Genomic DNA, 6,000 nt, shown 5'->3' on the forward strand with positions numbered 1-6,000 from the left:
TTTAGTTATAATGGGAAAGTAAAGGCACTTTAAAATTGTTAACATAGTAATATGTGTATTCAAAAAAATGCTAAGACCTCAAAATAAATTGGTGGGGTCTCTGCTTTCAGGTTGGACATATTCCATGTGTAATTGGAAACTGAATGGCCCGGAGATCAGGTGCACATTCCCCTGGCTGGATAACGAAATCCGGAGAGCATAAAACACGCATGCAGGGCATCTCGCGGTGGTGAGGCTGTGTAGGGAGATTGCTGATCTCACACTTATCCTTCCTCCTCGACATCCCATTTAATCCACGTTTTCTACAGTGTATCTTTGCTTTTCAAATGACACACGTTTGATGATCTGACATCCATTGTCGTTCTCCAAGCAGTGATGCATTCAGTGATTTACACCCACATTTAAGGAAAATATTTCAGTGAAGTCCATGTTGTGAAGTTCATGAGTGAGCATGCAGCCATGTTTTCTAGGGTTTCTAGCACAAACGAACATGCCTTTACACAAAACAAATCTTTGATGAAAATTATTTACCTTGGTAAACAACAAGTTTAATTTTATGTTTATAATAAGATTTATGAAAATTTCTAGAGCATGCCCCACAATGATTATAAGCACTGTCTGTGTCACATGAATCATGTGACATACACGAGTGTCACATGAAACATGTGACGTGTATGTGTGTCACATGAAATGTGTGATGTGCGAGTGTCACATGAATCATGTGATGTGTACACAAATGTTGCATAAATCGCATGATGTGTACACAAATGTCAAATGAAATGTGTGATGTGTACACATGTCACAAATCATGTGATGTGTACACAAATGTCACATGAAATGCATGATGGGTACATGTGTCACATGAAATGCGTGATGTGTATGTGTGTCACATGAAACGTGACATGTATGCGAGTGTCACATGAAACGTGTGATGTGTACATGTCACATGAATCATGTGATGTGTACATGAGTGTCACATGAATCAGGTGACATGTATGTGAGTGCTTCCACCTCCTGCCCACTTGTCATTTTCCACTGTGATGCTGCTGGATCTGAACTCTGGAGGGTCAGGTGGTGAGGGATGAAATGTCCTCCAGGTGCCCACGTGGGGCCACCTGCCTGAGTCAGCCCCAGTTTCTTGAGGAAGGACTCAAAAGGATTTTCTGGTTCATCCTGGTAAGTAAGTTCAGGTAAGCCCACCCAGAGTTGGGAAGAGGATCACCCAGATTTTTCAGCTCAGCCTACCTTGGACACAATTCTAAAGGGAACTTGGATATAGACTCTTAAGTGAGCTTTTATTTCTCTAAGTTTTGTCTAAATAATTTGATCTTTCTCATAGCATTGCATGGATTTTATAGAAGTTTAGGACCAAAGGAAGCCATGAACGATCAACTATGATAATAAATTTCCAAACCTTTCATAGCCACAGAGGCTCCTGTTCAAATGCAGGTGCATGTGGAAGACTGATGAATTAATTCTCTGTGGCTGAGCTGCTGCATGGGAACTGAGTGGGAACCCCTACTGTTCATGGCCTCTGGGGCCATGAAGGGTTTCTCATCTAACCCTAAGCAAGTCAGTTAAGAAGCTGTATGTGATAATCGTGTTTATAAATGTTTTATCCATTTTTCCTTCAAAATCAAATTGACACCTCTGTTACCAGCTTCATTTACTTTCCACCAAGTGGCTTCTGCCGTTTCAGTCATGGGCAGTGGACGTCTCACTTCGTTTGTTGATCACAGGGCTTTCTGCTCTCTCCACCCATGTGAAACAGAAAAAAATCCTAGGTGATTATCATTTTACTACCCCTTTGTTTTCAGAAATTAGAATTAGGATTGGATCCCTGATAACAGTGCAAACAATATTGAGTTTCTGTTTGAACGATAGAACTTTTGATTTTCAGCTCAGGGTGTAAGGGTCTTAAAAGTCTTTGCCCTCTTCCTAGGAAAAAGCTTAAAAAAATCCCTGAAAGTCAACAATTATTCCTAGATTCTTCTGAGAAGTGAGGTCATGGGGAAAACAAGCACCCTAAACATTGTGGAGACGGGTGGGTGGATAGAGAACCACGCTTACTGGAGCAGCTGTCCAGGAGCAGACACCTCTGTGGGAACAAGTGCTGGCGGAAAACACAAGCTGCGCTTGAGAAGGGGCTGTGCGCTCCATGCAGGGGAGTCAGAGACACAAAAGCTCTGGGGGACTTGGTCACAGGGTGGTGGGCACACATTTCCAAGTATTACCTCCAGGAACTTGACCAGTTCTCACAGAGAAGGTCAGAGAAAAATCTCTTCCTGCTTCTGGCAGCTGGAGGAGAAGGTAAAATTGGTCTTTTTGAAACAGGAAAAAAGACACACCAGCCTATGTGAGACCTGTGGGACAATTACAAAAGTTGTGATGAGAAATGCCAGAAAGAAAATGGATCGAAAGGGCTGGGCACAGTGGCTCATACCTGTAATCCCAGCACTTAGGGAGGCCAAGGCAGGTGGATCACAAGGTCAAGAGATGGAGACCATCCTGGCCAACATGTCTCTACTAAAAAAAACTACTAAAAACCTGTTTCTACTAAAAATACAAAAATTAGCTGGGTGTGATGGTGCAAGCCTATAGTCCCAGCTACTCAGGAGGCTGAGGCAGGAGAATTGCTTAAATTTGGGAAATGGAGGTTACAGTGAGCTGAGATTGATCCACTGCACTCCATTCTGGCAGCAGAGTGAAACTCCATCTCAAAAAAAAAAAAAAGTATTTAGTAAAAATGACTGAGAATTATTCCAAAACTAATGATAGATATCAAATCATAAATCCCAGAAGCTCAGAGAACACCATGAAGGATAAATACCAAAAAAATCTACCTAAGCATATCATGTTTAGACTGTAGAAAATCAAAGAAAAGGCAGTTTAAAAGAAGTTCTTTAAAAGACATAGAGAGAGGAGAGAAAAAAACCATTTACCTCTAGAGGAACTAGGATAAGAATTACGTTGGACTTCTCTTCAGAAACCATGCAAGCAAGAAGAGAGTGAAATAAAATATTTAAAGTATTGCAAGAAAAAAAGAACAAACACCAATGTAAAATTGTGTCCAGCAAAATTATCCTTCGAAAGTGAAGAAGACAAGCCCCAGACTGAGATAAAATATTTACAAAAGACTTATCTTATAAAGGACTGCTATCTAAAATGTACGTACAAAGCACTCTTAAAACCCTACAATTTTTTTAAAAAGGCTATATTAAAAAGTGCAAAATATCTGAACAGGCACCTTACAAATATACAGATAGCAGATAAAGACACATAAAGATATTCAGCATCATATGTCATTAGGATATTGCAAACTAAAACAATAATAAGATACACTTACACACTTATTAGAATGATCAAAATCCAAAACACTGACATCATCAGATGTTGGTGAGGATGTGGAGCCACAGGAACTCTCATTTGCTGCTGACAGAAATGCAAAGTGGCTCAGCCACTGTGGAAGCCAATCTGGCAGTTTCCTACAAAACTAAGTATGCTCTTAATATGACATGAAGCAATCATGCTCCTTGATATTTACCAAAATTAGTCAAAACATAAGTCTACACAAAGCCTGCACACCAGTATTTACATGAACTTTATTCATAGTTGCTGAAACTTGGAAGTAACCAAGACATTTTTCACTAGGTGAATGGATAACCAATCAGGTATATCCATAAGTGAAATACTAGTCAGTGATAAAAAGTAATCTATCAGGCCAAGAAAAGCTATGGAGGAAGGAATGTTAACCACATCTTACCAAGTGAAAAAAGCCAATCTGAGAAAGCTGCATGCTCTACAATTCCAACTCTACGGCATTCTGGAAAAGGAAAGACTATGGAGGCAGTAAAAAGATCAGTGGCTGTCAGAGTTTGGAGGAGGAAGGGATTAACAGTAAGAGCATGGAAGACTTTGAGGGCAGGGAAACTGCTCTGTATGATGCTCCAATGATGTGGATACATCTTGTTATACATTTGTCAAAACCCATAAAGTGTTTACCAAGAGTAAACCCTAAAGCCAACTGTAGACTCTGTGTGATCGTGATGTCCCAATGTAGGCTTATCAATTGAAAATGCAGCACATTCATGCTCGATATTAATAGGGGAAACTGAAGAGGAAAGAATTGATTTAGCAAGAATCTGGTTTACAGAAAAACCGAGTGGTAGAGATTAAAAAAAAAAAGCTACTAATTACAAAATTTTAAATTTAGACCAAAGATCTGTGACTTTAGAGGTAGTAGAGAGAAGGAAAAATATGTGCATAAAGTGTAAGGATTTGTAGATATTCCAGTGGAAAGGGACATTTTACCACATGCTCATGTTTTACAACAAGGGACAAAATTCCCTAAGCTTTCCATATAACGAGAATCATTCTGCTTAGGCAAGGCATATTATTTTATAATACTGGACACATAGTCTCTTTGAATAGGAAAGTATTGCTAAATTAGGCACATATTTTGAAACATTATGTAATACCAATTATCCTGACTGCTGGCAGATTACATTAGTTACTCAAAAATGGATGCTTGGTACAGTTTAATACAGTTCATTGACTTATTACATCTCAATTTCATTTTAAAAGAGCTCAAAACAAAATGCCCTTCAGCTAGATACAACAATTTTCAGTACTTAGCTATGAGAACCCACAGAAAAATGACAAAAAATAAGTACCAAATTTACTAAAATAAGAAGTCTTTGAAGAAGCTCATAGCGTCAGTACAGAGTCATTCCATCTTATCATCAGATTCTCAACCTCATTTACTTATTAGAAAAGCTGGGGGAAAGTAGTTACACAGAAAAGCACTCTAAGGACTCCTAACTGATGAATCAGAACCTCTGAGACTGGAATCCAAATGTTTACACCTTTGAAAGCTCCACAGGCAACATGAACCCACAGCCAAGTTTAATCACCACTGCTCTGCTCCACACACACGGGAGGGTTGGGGACACTGCTCTGCTCCACACACACAGGAAGGTTGGGGACACTGCTCTGCTCCACACACACAGGAAGGTTGGGGACACGGCTGTGCTCCATCACAGGGAGGGTTGGGGACACTGCTCCGCTCCACACACACAGGAGGGTTGGGGACACTGCTCTGCTCCACACACACAGGAGGGTTGGGGACACGGCTCCGCTCCACACACACAGGAGGGTTGGGGACACTGCTCTGCTCCATCACAGGGAAGGTGGGGACACTGCTCTGCTCCACACACACAGGAGGGTTGGGGACACGGCTCCGCTCCACACACACAGGAAGGTTGGGGACACTGCTCTGCTCCACACCCACAGGAAGGCTGGGGACACGGCTCTGCTCCACACACACAGGAAGGTTGGGGACACGGCTGTGCTCCATCACAGGGAGGGTTGGGGACACTGCTCCGCTCCACACACACAGGAGGGTTGGGGACACGGCTCTGCTCCACACACACAGGAAGGTTGGGGACACTGCTCTGCTCCATCACAGGGAGGGTTGGGGACACTGCTCTGCTCCATCACAGGGAGGGTTGGGGACACGGCTCTGCTCCACACACACAGGAAGGTTGGGGACACAGCTCTGCTCCATCACAAGGAGGGTTGGGGACACTGCTCTGCTCCATCACAGGGAGGGTTGGGGACACGGCTCTGCTCCACACATATGGGAGGGTTGGGGACACGGCTCCGCTCCACACACACAGGAGGGTTGGGGACACAGCTCCTCTCCACACACACAGGAAGGTTGGGGACACAGCTCTGCTCCACACACACAGGTGGGTTGGGGACACTTCTCTGCTCCACACACACAGGAAGGCTGGGGACACAGCTCTTCTCCACACACACAGGAGGGTTGGGGACACGGCTCTGCTCCACACACACAGGAAGGTTGGGGACACAGCTCTGCTCCATCACAGGGAGAGTTGGGGACACGGCTCCGCTCCACACATACAGGAAGGTTGGGGACACAGCTCCGCTCCACACACACAGGTGGGTTGGGGACACTTCTCTGCTCCACACCCACAG

This window comes from Aotus nancymaae, unplaced genomic scaffold (genome assembly GCF_030222135.1).
Source record: "Aotus nancymaae isolate 86718 unplaced genomic scaffold, 86718_ANA_hifiasm-v0.15.2.pri h1tg000173l, whole genome shotgun sequence".
Taxonomy (NCBI): Eukaryota; Metazoa; Chordata; class Mammalia; order Primates; family Aotidae; genus Aotus; species Aotus nancymaae.